Raw genomic sequence first — 17,433 nt, 5'->3', positions numbered from 1 at the left:
AGATGCACCTTTCACTTTCTGCCATGATGGTGAGGCCTCCCCAGCCAGGTGGAACCGTAAGTCCAATAAACCTTTTTCTTTTGTAAATTGCCCAGTACATGTCTTTATCAGCAATGTAAAAATGCACTAATACAAGTATTATAATACCAAATAAAATTTACATGCTACTTGAGAGTTTATGAAGTGCTTTCATATACGTTAACTTCTCTGCACAGATGTAAAAATGAAAAAGAATCAGAGATAAGGTAAATAAGACAGCTAGCTGGCTAAGTAAACAGAGGTTATGAGTGACTACAGGCATCTTAAATGTTTACAACCAGCTATAAAGGAAAAACTCCTTGCTATGTTTTGTCGGAAATGAACAATTAGCAAGTATTGCAGAAGGGAATGCAGTCTGGTGCTTATGCTAAGAATGGGGACAAGGCAATTCTAACTTCTATTTTTAGCTGGGTTCCTGACCTTCTTGTGTCCTTGGATAAGTCAATAAGGTCATCAGTCTCTTCTCCTAGCAACTGGGGTTGGAGCCCCTGACCTTGTTCATTGGGATGGCCTATGAGTTGGCAAATATCACTGAAAATTCAAAATGCTATGGATAATCACGTATTATTGCCTGTCTGCATCTCCTAAGAAAGTTGCAGAGCATGACAAAGACCCTTGATTGATTACTCTTTTTACTTCCATACTTGTGAAAGGAGATTCATGCATCAAAATTCAGAATAGAATATTTTAAGGCTCCCGGGAGCACTAATGTATTTTGATTCCCAGTTATTCTCCCTGTCCCAGCTCCAGTCCTTATTATAATGATGCACCCAGTGGTAGAAGGCTGGGGAATACAAAGGCTCACTAGCAAGAACCCTCTGCCATGAGGAACAGAATGCTCTTCAGGGGAGCCCAGCCTGACTACCTACCCCTGCCAGAATCACCAGGCCTACGTTTGTCATCTCTGGTATGCCAATGGCAAAATGACTTCCTAACTTCGCCAAAATTTTGTAAAAGAGCTGAGGAAAAAAACTCCCCAAGATGCTGCAGTGTAGAAGATAGTCAACTCTCCCCCAATATTACACATGAAGCCGAAAACCCACCATAAATGGCCAAGTAAGAAAGGCCAAGCCAATGGCCTCAGATGACAAGTCAGTCTACCTGCAGTATAAACAAAGAATTCCACAAGAATCACCCAAAAAGAGCTTCTCACATCTACTCACAGACATGATGTGGCACTGGCCTCATGCTTTTGAGGGCAGAATTTGGGCAACTGTCATTCCCCTGCCCCTAGGTTTCCATGTGACAGGACTTTGCCTTCCACTCCATACTCTCCTGACCCCAAAAGAGTGACTTTTCTGACAAGTGACTCTGGCCACAGGATAAACTTTCTACATAAGCAAGTTCGTCCTCTACAAGTGAAAAGCCTGCAGTTTTGGAGAGCTGAGTTCAACAGAGGCAGCAAGTACTAAAAACCATGTGGCTACATATCAAGTTGCATTTTTCAATCAAGCTATTATCTGTAATAAAGCTGGTATATTCATTTCCATCTGTCTGACTTCTATGCTGACTTCTCTGTTGGTTCTGACTCAAGACGGGAAGGGAGTATTATTTTTATTGACCCACTAAAACTGCACAATATCTTCCTGGAAACTCTTTTCTAGTATAGTCGGCATCACACACCAATAGATATGTTCTGAGAAATGGCTTGCTTGGAGACTTTGCTGTTATATCAACATCTGGATGGGACAGCCCGCTACACACCAAGGCTATAGGGTAGAGCCTATTGCTCCTAGGCTACAAACCTATTGTATAAAGCATGTATAAATCAGTATAAAGCATGTTATGTACTGAGTACTGTAGGCAACTGTACAACAACAGTAAGTATTTGTGTAACTAAACATTCCATCATGTACTATGCTATGATGACAAGATGTCTATGACATCACCCGGCCCTAGGTATTTTTCAGCTCCCTTGTAATTTTATGGGACCACCATCATATATGTAATCTGTTGTCCCGAAATGTCATTATGTAGTACATTGTGTACTCATAAAAACCATCTAGCAAGCCCCACAGCATCACCAATGATACCAGAAAGCAGAAGAAACCCAAGAGGGCAGCTGCCATGGCCAGGCATGTATTTCTTTTGAAGGAAGAGCTTTTTCAGGCCCGCTGTAATTTGTTAAGTTCGGGAACTGTCCATGGAAGAAAAATGAATGGTACCCAGCTGCATGATTTCAGGCTGCATTTTTATTATAGGCTTCTAGTATAAATCACCAGAACAAAGCCTGTATGAGTTACTCAAATGGCAGAGACAAAAATAGTGTCACAGAACACTGGTAGGTTTTTTTTTTTTGACTACTACATATTTATATCACCAAAGATTCCTAAGCTTTTGTACTCCCAGGCATCTTTGGTAATGTGTTCACACTTTATTTTCTGCACATTCCTACCTCTCTTTCCAGTACAGTAGTGCTCCCTTATCCATGAGGGATGGGTTCCAAGACCCCCAGTGGATGCTGAAACCTTGGATGGTACCGAGTCCTACATATAGCATGTTTTTTCCTATCCATAGGTATGTATGATAAAGTTTAATTTATAAATTAGGCACAGTAAGAGATTAACAACAATAATAAAAAAAGAATAATATACTGTAATAAAAGTTATTTGAGTGTGATCTTTCTCAAAATATGTTATTCTCCTGGACTGAGGGTAACTGAAACTACAGAAAGTGAAACTACAGATAAGGGAATACTATTGCATTGCAGATTTTTTTGTTGCATGAAAAAATTCGTTTTGAACAGTTAAGAATTCTAAGTATGACACTGTCTTCTCTAATAAGGGCTTATTATTTTGCTCAATCTCATGCACATGCATATTTTTGAGGGAAAACAAACCAATAAAAGGATGAGGAAATGGGAGAAAAGCCCTTCCCCAAAAATACTGGCAGTTTCTTGCTCAGAAATGAATCTGTGGGGAGATAAGCAAGCTGCCTGGTGGCATTCCATTACTAGGAAAGAAGCACCAAGTTCCTGAGAAACACCGCTGAGTCAGAGAGATGCTCCGCAGACCCAGGAGATTCGCCCAGGGGGAGGCCAGACAGGGCTCCTCAGGTTCACCAAGGCTGGGGTTGAGAAGAAAGTGAACTCTCGATTTCCTCATTGATTTCTCCCACTAGAGCCAGCTGCTCCTGTCAACTCTATCACATTGCTTTTTGTTGTTCTTTAAGAGGAATGAGATGGCATTATCATTTCTACACAAAGGTTAAGGGAATCATTTTATTAAGGATGAGGCTTTTTGTTTTCGGAAAATGATCATCTTTAAAGGCAATAGGTGAAAGAGTGCATCCTTGCACATCTAGGGGGAATTTGGAAAGAGCTCAGTCACCTGATCCGTATGTGTGATGAGAGGACCAATAAGAGATACTGGGATGTGCACCAATCTTGGCCCTAGTGTGAACTGTAATATATACACAACAACATAGAAGAATTACAATTGGAAGGAAGGGATCTCTTAATTGGACAGGGAAAGGGGGCCAGAGAGAGGTTAAAGGTGCCTTCCCTGCCCCATTCTGAGTCTCTGAATCACCCATATTCACAGCCTTTGCTTCATCCCCTCCCTTCTATGAAGTTTCAGCCCAGATTTTTGGTGGGTGGCAGGGGTACAAGAGTCTGCCCTAAAAATTGATAGTCTGTTCTCAGACAGGCTTGGGGTCAAAACTCTGTGGTCCAGAAGCTCCCAAGCTAAGAAGTAAATATGGAAAATGGCCTTGGCTTAGACCTGGAGCATTAGGCAAAAGCCAATGCAAAAGCGCTTTAAAGAGATGCACTCTCAACAAGATCCCACTAATAAAGCCCTGTCAAATATGGCTTCATAATAAAAAATTACAAAATATACCAGAAAATCATCTACCACCAGCCAGAATCAGCAGTCAAACAAAAAGCATAATAAGATCACCCAAGAACTTCAGGTAATGGAATTACTGAACACAGACTATAAAGTAAGTAGCTGTAAAATTATGAAAGAAATAACTGAATACATGAAAAAGGAACAAGATATACTCAAAAGGATAGAGAGATTTAAAAGAGAAAACAGAATTTCTATAATTGAAAGATCTAGTGAACTAAAAAACTCAAGGGTATGTAAAAGAGCGAACATTATAAAGAAAATTAGTGAACTAGAAGTCAGTGTAGAGAAAACTGGCCAGAATGAAGCCCACAGGAAAGATTCTAAAAGAATTTTCCCATGACCACTATTTGCACAGTGATATGTAAAGCTAAGAGCTGCCCATAGACAGGCCTGCTTTCTTCATGGTGAGTCTGGAGAAATCTGATGCACAGGGCCCTGAACTGGAGGCTAATTAGGTGAGATTTCCTTTATCCATTTCTTCTTTGACTCAGCATTCTTGTCTTTGCTCTCTCCCTAGGTTTAGACCTGACACCTAGAGGACATCATAATACATGGTGCATACAATCAGCATCAGTGCTGTGTAGCCAATGCCTCTGTATGTGTATAAGCATGTGGACATACATCTATAAACATATTACATATACATCTGTCAATGAGATTAATGTTTTGGATATATACTCATAAATACATATCTGCAAAATATTAGCCACCTACACAAATGTGACTTCCAGCAACTCCAACTATAGTGGAACAGATTGGAAGCTAATCATTGAACTGGAAGCGAGAAACTTTGTTTCTAATCTGAGTGGAATGTTAAGTAATTGTGTGACAACAGGCAAGTCCCAACAGCAGTTCTCTCATCTGTAAATTAAAAGAACTGAACTGAATGATTTTCAGGACCTCTTCCTATTCTAGTCTCACATGGTGATAGCTTCAAGATGCTAAATAGCTTTCATATCATCCATGTACTTTATTTTGTAGGACAGGTCTTTACTCAGAGCCTTGTTCTTATTTACATTTACAAATGTGATAATCTGACTTTCTGAACTAATCAGAAATAATCATTGAGAAGCGGAAATTGAGCAAGAAGGGATTCCTAGAGCCAAATATACTGATGGCAGCTTCAAAAACCTGGTGAGGAGCATATAACTATAAAAGCAGGGGAAAACACTGTAAGATGAAAACTAAAAACAATGGCTATCTTTAGCCATTCACTGTAGAATAAGATAGCTCTACACACCTCAATAGACCTTGAAGCCACCATTGTAACACTGAGCAATAACTGATGTTGCTGATAAGCTTGAGTAACCATGAAAAGATTATCTTATGTTCAGCCAGGGCAAAAGAATCCCGCAAAGAAGTTTAAAAAATAGCTAAAGGGTTTTAGACAGGAAAATCCTTTCATATGGATGCCTCATGTGTGCATATGTAAGTGTATGTAAGTATACAGGGAAATATTTATTAGGGGTGCTATACACATGTTCTAGACAAGGTACTGTGAAGTGGCCCAAGAGAGATCCATGAACTGCTCTTTAAAACCTTATAATCAAACACAGAAATCCCTATAAACAACATACATAAAACATACAAAATGTTCAGTCAACTGTATGAAACAAATATATATTGATGAAAAGTAAAGGCCGGGCATGGTGGCTCATGCCTGTTATCCCAGCCCTTTGGGAGGCTGAGGCAGGAGGGCTGCTTGAGCCAAGGAGTTGGGAGACCAGCCTGAGCAACATGGTAAGATCCCGTCTCTAAAAAAAATAAAAGTAAAGAAAGTACAAGCATTATTATTAATATGGTTAGGTTTCAGGTGGGGAATACTGCATGCAAAACTGCTAGAGAGGTGGGGAAGTTAAAATGGCTGTGAAGAGAGAGGCTTTCAAGAATCTACTGAAAGTTAGAAAAAGATCTATGGCAGGGAAGGAGTCAAATACTTCCCACAGGGAGGGAGGTGAGATTATGCTGCCTGTTGAACGTGAAAGTCCATCATAGCCATGAGTCATGTTCATGAGAGGCATCCAGTTAAAGTTATAAAGCAGGTTTAGATCATGAGCAGAGTGAGAGCTGCAAAGGAACCTTCCACATCTGTGGGTATAAGTTCCCAGACACATACCTCTTTTAGGGTGACAAGGGTCACTGTACAAAACACCTCAGTCCTGCAACACCTCACTCTCAAAAGCATGGACTACGTAACTATAGAAGTGATTTGGAGAGTGGCAAGAAGAAAGTCTGAGAATACAATGCAATTATAAATCTTTCAGATTACTTTAAAGCAAATCATTGAAATGGAAAAAAATTCATAGAAAATGGTCACATTTTGTCTTCTTAGTTAAATAACTAAACATCATCTAAGTATGAATGGACAAAGAGATAAATATAGATCTGATTATAAACATACGCATTTAAAGACTTTTCCCTAATGATGTTATCTTCAGTTTCTGTTTCATTTCCACATTTTCAGTTAAAAACAACTTTCATAATTATGTTTAGAAGTAAGGGTCAGAAAAGCATTTCAGAAAGCCTGATGCTTCCTAGACTAGGCAAGTGTTTCTAAACCTACTAGGTTCTTCAACACACAAGTTATCACCAATATCTTCTATGTTCAGAGAGTCAGAATACTGCAGATTTACCTAGCTTGAAATAAATCTGTCATAAGGAATCTAAAAAATAAATTAATTCCAAAGTACTTTAGAAAAGCATCACATCACCATTTCTTCAGGGAGGCAAGACCCCTTCTGTTGCAATCTGCATAAATATGTTCCAGAAGGAATCTCTAGCAGAAAGCACAGGATTTGCATTGTTTGTTCCCAGAGGGCAGGCAACACATCATATTTATTCACATCATATTTCTTCCCCTCTTCATTCCCCTTATTCTTGCTAATAAGAGTATGCACTCTTCTGAATAAAAGAAAGTTTTGTAAAATGTGGTAAACAACATTCCTGTTTTCACTCCATAGCTTCCAGGGCCAATTCTAAACACCTTTGATATGGAAAGTCCTGAATGCCTTTTTAGACAGGCTGATCCTGAGAAAAGGGGAGAATGTTCTTGCATCCATGTGTGAAAAACAGCTTTTATGGTCTTTTCCCCAGTTCTAGAAACAAGAGGCATTCACAGTTGCTAGGGAGTTCTGTGTTACATACAGATAAGAGCTTTCAGACAAGCAAAACAAGAGCAGAGTTCTTCATTTCTTATTAATCAAATTGTAGTGCAGCCTGATTATCAGGAGTTATCTACTGTGCCACACCGAGCGTTCCTACCAGCCAGCTACGGCAGAGGAAACGGTGTCCTCTCCCCTTTCTCCTGCATGAGAACTGACACCAGGAGAGGGAAACCATTTCTGATCACAAAAAGTGAGTGTGAGTGTGTGAGACTGTGTGTGTGTGTACACATGGGTTTGCATATGCATAAATTTCAAACAAACTTGATTCTTTGCTTAAATCTCACCATTATTGGAAATATTATTTGGTCAATTATGAAACAAACAGACTTGTAAATCCCATGACATTTTACCAAACAAATATATTTTCTTTCTTATTTTTCTTCCCATTTCACATCCATATACAAAGTATTACAAGTAGAGAAACTGGAATGACATCAATAAATAAGAAATAACTAACTTTCAGCAAACAACCTATGATCCTGTCTATAGTTCTATAGGTGAATAATTACTTAATAAGTTAAGGAAGATTCTGCACCACTCTAAAAAGATTTTACTAGGTCGAAATAATGAGTGAAGCTGAATCCCTGCTAATAAAAACAAAGAATGCTGTCCTTAGTGTAGCTGTAATCCTGCCTCTAAGCAGTGAAATGGGCTGGCTGACCTTTTCATCCTGAAGATTTATGATAGGCTTCCATAAAATTCTAAAACTAAGGGAAAATAAGAAAATAAAAAGTTCCTAAAAACCATTCAGAAGAAGGGTCACTAATCAGAATGGGGAGGGGATTAGTCAAGACAGCAGGTATACTGCAGACATGCTGGGGAACCGGGAGATGGAGACGGGAGATGAAGTATTCTATTTATACACACATACATTTATATATACATATAAATTTACAAATACACAGGTGTGTACACATCCAGAGCCAAGCTCAAAGCAAGCAAGAAAATCCCCTGGGGCCACAGGAGTAATGGGAGTTTAGAGCCATGTGACATCAGGTGTAACCACGAAAGACAGGACAGCACATTTTCTACTCACTTTCTTCTAACTGTGATACAGCAACTGCCTGGTAGCCTTGTTAGGAGATTAAAATAAGTGAATACATATAAAGCACCTAGAACAGTACCTGCCACATGGTAAGCACTCAGTACATAGTAGTTGATTTTACTATCATTATTATTAACTGGGCTGATGAGACATCAGATGTCAGCCATTTAAAGCACCTTAGGGGCAGAAGTCAAGGCTGTGAGCCCATGGGGTAGGGAGCTGGGATGGCTTCCTGCATAAAGCTGTGAGCCAAAAAATTCGAGTCCAGTTAGAAAATCTTTTGCCAACTGGAGGGGTTGTTATGGAGGAGGCCAGCCACCTCAGGCCATGGGTGAAAAAGAGTCTTGAGAAATCTGAGCCCTTAACCCTGTACCTGGCTTGGACATGTGGGGCTTGACACTGGCACTATCTAAGCTGTGTGGTAGCAGTTAGGGGGCTAAGAAATTAACATAGAAACCAGTTCATTCAATAAAGCCCAATGGGCCCTGGCAGAGGCCACCAGGAATTCATTCCATAGAGATACCTCCATAGTTCAGGGTACAGTCCTTAAGTTAAAAATAACACTGAGCAGAATAAAAAAAAATTCACACCTTGACACATCCTGGCTAAAGCTACCAGAGAGACAAAACAGATCACCTGCAAAGGATGCAACTTCTCATCAGCAATCATAGATGCCTAAGGACAACGGAAAAATGTCTTCAAGTGCCAAGGGGAAATAAATGTCAAGTTGGAATTCTATACTATCATTCCAGAGTAAGGGGGAAACAAACAGCTGGAGGCACATGCAGACTAAGGGAGTTCATCACCCACAGACCCAGAATGCAAGAGCCACCAACACAGGTAGGAAATAGGGCCCGAAAGCAGAGTGAGACGTAAGAAGTAGTATTTGCTAGAAAATGAAAAAAAATTAGAGGTGCTTCCTCAACCTTTCACAACCATACCTCAAAACTTCTTTGCACCCAGGGGCGGAGGGACACACCTTCCCCTCGGGTTACAGTGGGAGAGGGCTTTCTCCATGGCTCTGGAGACACTGCCTGATTTCTCAGGAACCTTATTCTATCAACAATTCCCTCCCCCTTATATCTTTATTCCTTTAAACCTAACTTAAGTTTTTTAAACAAAATATCACAGACACGTATTTTTTAAAAACTGATCATGAAATAACTGATCTGCCCCACCTCTTCCTAGGTCCCGTCCTGTTCCCTGGAAGCAACCACCTTCAGATCTTTGAGCTGTCTTGTCTGGTATTTATCTTTCTATTTTTATATAATATGCTGTGCCAGAGGACCTTTGGAAAATCCATCACCTGCTGGCCAAGGCTCCTGGCCATTTGCCATGTGACGATCCTTCCTTAATCTGGGAAAAAGACAGACTTTATCAACTGTCACAATGACACAGTGTACTTGTTTTAAGAACGCAGCCCCGCAAGACCCAGCCCATTCCATTCCTAAGAGACAACTGATATAAGTTACAAGGTGAGAGAATAACAATATGAAATATTTTGCAATATTTTTATATCTTACTTTATCATAAGAATTTACCCAAGCTTGCTACATTTAGATTTTTTTCTTTTCTTTTTTTTTTTACTTTTGAGACAGGGTCTCACTCTGTCACCCAGGCTGGAGTGCCATGGCACCACTTCCCAGGCTCAAGTGATCCTCCTACCCCAACCCCCAAGTAGTAGACTACAGGCATGCACCACCATGCTCTGCTAATTTTTGCATTTTTTTGTAGAGACAGGGCTTCACTATGTTGCCCAGGCTGGTCTCCAACTCCTGGGCTCAAGCCATCCACTCCCCTCAGCCTTCCAAAGTGCTAAGATTACAGGCACGAGCCACTGTGCCCAGCTGTTAAATTATATTTCTATCCAAAAATAAAATATGCCCATTCCCTAAAAGCCCTAACATAAGTTGGGTAACATACAAGTCCATAAAGTCAGGTAGAAAAAGGATGATAGGTCATGTCTCCCCCAGGGAAGCGGAAAGACCCATCACATGCATGAGCTTGAGTATAAATGGATCTAGGATGTGGATGAGTCTATTTCTCTGAAAATCAGGGTAAGGATAAGAGTTGCGAGAACAGGAGTGGAGTAGGGGCTTCATTATTTGGACTTTGAGAGCAAAAAATAAACAAACAAAAACTTCACCAGCAGAAGGCTGAGAAACCAGTATAGGTAACGTCTAATTATTACCTAGTGTTATCTTGTATATAAAATAAAAATAAATCTTGTTTTTAAAAACCCTTTTGACTACTAACCTGTTTCTTGGGAGCTCCAAATTGGTTACCCATCGCCTAATTAGAAAACAAAACAAAACCCAATAACGATCCCATCTCCCATCTTACCGCCAAAGGAAAAAAAAACCCACAACAAAATCAAACCAATCTACTAGCTTAAGGCCTGAAAGGGAGAAAGAGGCCTCTAATCAGTGGCCAAAAATGTTCCTAAAGCCTATATTTAGGTTACTTTTCTCTTGCTTGATCAGTTTAGAACATGACTTCCAATTATGGTAGGTAAGAATTTCGTTCTTTTCTTTCCCAATATCCAAGTTATATAACAGTTTTTATTAAATCAGTAGCTGGTGCTTTTATTATTATTTAAATATTTCTCTCCTGTACTAAATAAAATACTATGATTACATTTCCTTTCTTTTTTCCTAGACTTCTTAAGTCTTTCGTTTTTTTCATGTGCTTCATTTTTTTATGTACCTATTGCTCATTCCTCTAAAGACTCCAGATTATATGGAAACCTCTTTTTCCATACAAATCAGATACCTGCTAATTCCCTACTCCCATTTTTCCCTAGAATTCTTTATTCTGGAGCCACCTTCTTCCTCTTCCAACAGGTCTCATGGTAGAGCTGGCAACCTGAAACTTCTCCATCATTCCAGCAGGTTCCTGGGATAAGGAAAGGCAAACTTTTTGAGAGTCTGGCTGAAAATATCATTCTTCTACTGCCACACCTGATTGATACTGTTGGGTACAGAATCCTAGGTTAGAATTATAATTTTCTTCCCCAGGAATGTTTAAGGCATGGCTCCAATCTCTTCCAGGTGTAAGTGCTGCTGTTGAGAAGTCTGATGTCTGACTCCCAATTCTTGGCATGTGGACCTGATTATTTTTTTCTTTTCTGTAATCTTTAGAATATTAACTTTATCCCAAATAAATTTCTTGACATGCCTGCATGTGAGACTATTTTTATTCCTCATTCTGGGTAGTTGGCAGGCCCTTTCCATTTAGAGATATATGTCCTTCTCCGGGAAATTAATCCATGTGTTTTGTTTGAGAGTTTCCTCGAGTCTGTTTTCTATTTTTTCATGAGTCTCTTATTAATCAGATGCTGAACTTCCTGGACTGATTCTCTAATTTGCTTATTTTTTTCTTCTATTGTCCTATGCACTGCACACTGGTTTTGTTCTCTGGAAGATTTTCATGACATTATCTTGTATCTTTCCTGGGGGAAGGAGAGGCACCATAATTTTAATTTCAAAGAGCACATTTTTACCCTGTTTGTTCGTTTTTTAAAAGTGGTATTGTGTTCTTGTTTCAAAGATGCAACTACCTTCCCTTATCTCTCGGAGGGCATTTATAAAAGCTTTTAATGTTTTAAGTACTCTTTTACCCTGTGCATTATTTATAGCCTCCTATTTCCTTTAGCTTTCGTTTTTATTTCAGGCTTTTTCTATCACGTTGGAGAATTTCTTCAAGTGTTTGGTGACTTTTAGCTCTCAATCTATATTTTAAAATAAGATACTAAAAGGCCAATTTAAAAAGTCCCATGTAAATGCCCAAGGCTTGTTGACTGGTGGCCTTCACTCTAAGGCAATCAGGTGGCCAGGCAGATTTTTTTTTTAATTGAGAGACCTCCCACCATGTCAATATCTTATGTTCTTCCCACTAGGGTCATATACACTTCAAAGTAGCTCCTGCAGATTCTTGTCTGGGGAGGAAAGGAAGAGGAGAGATGGACATACCAGGCCACCTGAGTTCCCACAGTGGGGCAGGGAAAAGGACTGGGCAGGTCCTGGTTCACTACAGATGCAATCTGACAGGTTACCAGTGTCTTTCACTCTGACTGGTGGCCTCAGGGAAAGTCTGTCAGGAGCTGAATTTCTCCAAAGAATATAAATTTCTCTGGGGGTGGGGCAGTTGCCCAGGGTCTAGGAGAGAAGCCCAGATCTCACTGCTCTGTACTCAGATTCTGACTCAGCCCCTTTGTTTTCACCTCAGCCAGTATTCCACAATACTGGATGCCCCCACATCCTGAGCATTTCTAAGGTTGTGTAGGACACATCATCTCAGGTCTCAATAGTGTTCCTTCTTGCAGGCGCTTAGGTCACAGTTCATCCTTCTCTGCAAAGTGAGGCCCTCCTCCACCTACCATCTCTCTCACACACTCATCTCCTCTTCCGATCTTTTGTAGGCTTATCATATTTGCATTGTTTCACTATCATTTCAGTGGGGCTTCTTTGGGTTACAGAGAGGATGGATTAAAATGCATGTGTTCAGTTTGCCGTATTAATCAAAAGCCTCTCTGGTCTTTAACTGCCACTTCTTCATTGGCTCCTTCTCATCAGCATTTTTTTGAAAATTTGTTTTATTGCAGTAAGAACACTTAACATGAGATCTATCCTCTTAAACACATTTTAAGTGTACATTATCAGACTATATAACTCATTTAAACATTGTCAAGTCTCTCCAATATTAAGAAAGACATGACCAATAAATGTTTTCCCTTGATTCCATGTCTCCTTTCACCTGCTGCATTCTGTTTTCCGTCATAGCAAAACTTTTTGAAACAGTTGCTCACGCTCTCACTTCTTCCTCTATGCCACATTTCTCAATCTACTGCCACCTACCTTCTATTCCCATCACCCCACTCAAACTGTTCTTGCGAAGGATACCCTTCTTAATAAATCCAACGGGTACTTCCTAGTCCTCATTTTACTAGACCTCTCAGTAGCATCCAACATTCTTGTACTCTCTTCTTCTCAAAACACTTTCTTGCTTGGAGGTTCTGGCCCTGGACTCTCCTTATATCTTCTTACCTCTTTGCAAATGGGATCCACACTCTATCAGGGCTTATATGGTACAGGCTGTGCTTTCTGCTCTAGCCTTACCTCTTTCAATGTCCATATTCAAGGTCTATGCTACAACAGATGGAAAATGTTTGCTTCTAGAGCAAGTCACGTTCTGTTTTTCTTCTGGTCTTTGTATATCCTATTCACATTTTACTAGGCCAGTTTCACAAATTCCTTACATCTGTGTTGAATACTCTTCCTGTATGCTCCTCAAGCATCTTGTATTTCCACCACTACCATGTTTAATAAAAGGTACTGCAATTGCCTGCTTGCTTGTTCAAGCTCCATGTGGGCAAGACCCATGTCTATCTTCTACCAAGTTAAAAGCTATGTCACTAGATCTAGCACAAGAGCTAGCATACCATAGGCATCCAATATATGCCAGCTTAGTGAATGAAGACACACCGACATAGAGGAAGAATGAAATGTCTACAGAAAGACTGTATGTTACCACAATTGTTTTAAGTAACAATCCTAATTTTTTACTAAATCAAGAGACAATACCATGCACTTTGAAGGCACTCAATAAATACTGATTAATCTTGTGACATTTTAAAGCACTACCACTCTTCTAGTTACTTGGGGCTTCTGCTATCATGGACATCTCTTTAATGGGCCAGCAGGGCAAATGAAATTATATGTACAGCAAATCTGGTCTACAAAAAAAGACTTTACACTATAACCTAAATTCTTTTGGCTGTCATTTTCTATCTTCTTATTAGCATATCTAACAAATAATTGGTCACTATTTTTTGGACCAAAGAAACACTCTGAGTAATTACAGATGGGAAAAAAAATCTCACATGCCTTCTTTTTTGCAATCAAAGTAATTATTTCTAATTCAGAAACAATTTTACCCAATACACTAGTTTTTACTGGTTTTTATTACTTACTTAATTCTCTATACATCTCTGAGGTGATGAGAATACTAGGTTAGTTTTCGCTAGCAGATCACTTAACTAGTGAAATCAAGGTTAAGTGACCAATTGTTATGTGTAGCATTTACTTTTGCTCTCACTGGCAACATAACTGTGCTTAGTAACTCAGGAGAGCCTTTGTAAAGATGAAAGCCACCAACCACTATGGGTATACTAGTAGGTAAGATTTACCTTACCTATTATTAAGAGCCTTTTAATTAATTACCTCTTATTACCTGTTAATTATCTGCTGATTAGTAAGAGCACTTATCACATGCAGTTACTATTTTGTTTTAAAGGCACTGATTCATTTAATTCTCACACAAATCCAATGAGTCAGTCATCCTCATTTTATAAGAAACTGATGCAAAGATTAAGTAATCTACATGAAAATTCCATTCATCTCTCTAGAATTTTTATCTTCAGCATTTTCCTATGCCACTAAAAGTCTATTATAAACATATCAGCGGCTTCATAATGTATGATTCACCACTGTACTGATGTATCATAATTTACTCAATGATTCCCCCTCACTAAGAAATTGTGGTTACTTCCAATTTTCTACCATTAAAAATAGATCTGCTATAGACATCTTTTCATATAAGTCTTTGCCCACATGTTTATTTTCCAAGGACAGATTCCTAAAATAATTACTAGGTCAATGAGTATATTTTGGGTGAATAAATTAGTCAAAGTGCTATCATTTTGCCTGAGTTTTTTTTCCTTGCTTTTATGCTTACAAAGTTTCTCCTCAACCCAAGGACAAACAAATATTCTCCTATATTTTTTTGGATTTAATTTGACATTTAACTTATATTATATATGTATGAATTTTGTTTTAATGTATGAAAAGAACAATATTTTTTCTCCAAATAGCTAACCAATTCCAAAACTATCAGGTGAATAGATCATCCTTTCCCACTGATTTTTGCTTCTTCTTATATATATTTTCCTCTTATTGGTTTACTCTTTCTTCAGGAGGCAGTGAAACTTTGGGGAGAAAAGTTAGTAGGCTCAACATTATAACTGCCGAATTTAAGATGTTTAAGAATCATTCAGATGAACACATACAGTAGGACACAACAGACATAAATTTCTTGCCTAGAAGAGAGAGGGGAGCTTTATTTGAGGGTAAAAAGACTACTCAGGATAACACAGGGAACCAAAGAACTGAGAGCCAAGGAATAGAGCATGGGAAACCAACATTTCAGGGCCGAGTGGCTGAATACAATCATGTGAGAAGGCCCAATCAGTCAAGTAGAGGGTGGGGAAGAAGCAGGAGAGAAGGGAGCAGTACAAGCCCTGGTCAGAAAGAATTTCAAGCATTATCATGAATCACACTTACACTTTTGGTTTACCTGATCAAAACAATAACATAATGTTCCACTAAAATCCTCAGAAGTACAAACATACTCTCAATTTATTGGTTTGCTATAAATGGAGTTATAAGCAGAGTCTGGTGATCAGAGCATCTTTATACATCTCCATAGGATTTAGAAAAGAATTGTCTAAAGGTTTTAGTATATATTAAATCTAAATCTATTAGAGGTGAATCACAAGATTTTGAAATGTTTTGAGTGACAATGCTTTGTAATGTTACTCACATACTAAATTAGGTTCCTTAAAGACAGAAACATTTCTGAAAAAAAGGTAATCTGTTCTGTCTACAGAATAACCCATTTAGGCTACTTAAACCATAAGCGTTGTAGGCTCTGAAGAGGAAAACAAATCCTAGCTCATGCAAAACTATACTTCTAGACTTTGTCTGCAATTTAATTAATGTAAACCAAGCTCTCAACACTCAAATGTCCCAAACACCTTCACTATGTTACTGACATGCTTATCACTGAAAAAGCACCTTCTTTTCTGGTGCATGACAAGTTTTACAAAGCAATTAAAATGCTGGCATTTTAATTATTTTGAATTTTTCTAATATTTGACCAAATTTAGATACAACTAGAGAGTCTATTTACAGAAAACATGTTTATCTTCAAATGGATCTGTTTCTAAAATGAACTATAATAAGTATACCCTGATAGCCATCACATTCACAGCTGCAGAAACCTAGGAGGAACTCACAATTTATGCCTAGTCTCTTGATAATTAACTACCGCATGGGAAAAAAATGCTTTGAATCTGGAAGGGAAAACGTAGAGGTGTTATGACAACTTGCCTTCCATTTTACATGTCTAAATAAATATTATTTTATTTGTACTATATCTGAATCTCTGCCCAAAAAAGATCTCATATATTTATAACTGAAAAATTCACTCTTCTCAAACAAACAAAAAAATCTTTCCGTAGATAGATCTCTAAGTCAGAGAGAGCGAGAAAGAGGGCACACCTCCACATCCACCTTCTCCCAGAGGAACCCAGCAGCAAATCAAAGGTGACCCTTGATATGGTCTGCAGGGATGGGAGTCCTCCATGACAGAAAATATGAGTAAGAGAAAAGCTCCCAGACAAAGATGCTGCCCCAATCCAACCAAAGCTGAGTGAGGCAGGCAAACTGGAGGTACTGCCCAGAGTCTTCCACTGTGGGCAGTGACCGAGAAAAGTACACCTCTGCCTCTGCCAGCCTGACAGTGCTCAGTTCAACCAGCTTCCACTCATATTTTAATGTTATGGAATTCACCCACAACAATGTCTGCCCCTCCTCACCTTCATCACCACCATGGATACAACTTTTCTCCAAAGATGACAGGAAACCCAAAACACAGCTGATATTTTAGGTCCTGGACAGACCATATGCTATTGATTAGCTAAAGCATTTACATTGTTCCCTCCATACTTTTCTTTTTTTTCTTTTTCCTCCATACTTTTCTTAAAAATTCAACCAATTATCTAAAAATATATGTGAAAAGTCTTGCTGACGGGTATACTGGGGCCACTCATTCCACAGGATCAAGTGAAAATGAGTGGTTAAATGAGTACAACAGTTAACTCACTGCATATTATGGCTATTTTCTACATTATTGAGTGTTTCTTAATTTTTAATAACCGCAATCATTATTGGCCTTACACTGTAAGATAATGTGATATATGCTGCTTCCTTTGAGTAGATTCCTCCTCCTCCTTCATTTATCTGCCTAAATTCTATGTGGCTTCTCAAATAGCTCAGATGACCACCTCTTCAGTAACTGTTCCTTAACCAAATGTACCCCTATCTCAATTTCTCACAATAGTCCTTCCTTTTACTGAATTAGTTGTCCCTCCTCCGGGTTACAAAACCATCCTCTGCCTATTACCTTCAAAGAAGGAATCACACTGTCCTCTATTTGTTTATAAGACATATCTCTCCTTCTAGTTTTTGAACTCCTTAAAGGCGAGGATATTTGC

At 38.9% G+C, this 17,433-nt stretch overlaps 1 protein-coding gene across 5 annotated transcripts in view; it reads right to left on the bottom strand.

Moving 5' to 3' along the window:
- Positions 1-17,433, bottom strand: part of GATB (glutamyl-tRNA amidotransferase subunit B) — an 88,479-nt gene that overhangs the window by 68,510 nt on the left and 2,536 nt on the right. The window lies entirely within an intron of this gene.

Source organism: Aotus nancymaae, unplaced genomic scaffold (genome assembly GCF_030222135.1).
Source record: "Aotus nancymaae isolate 86718 unplaced genomic scaffold, 86718_ANA_hifiasm-v0.15.2.pri h1tg000033l, whole genome shotgun sequence".
Taxonomy (NCBI): Eukaryota; Metazoa; Chordata; class Mammalia; order Primates; family Aotidae; genus Aotus; species Aotus nancymaae.
The sequence above is the reverse complement of the archived record's forward strand: the minus strand, read 5'-3'. Positions and strand labels throughout refer to the sequence as shown.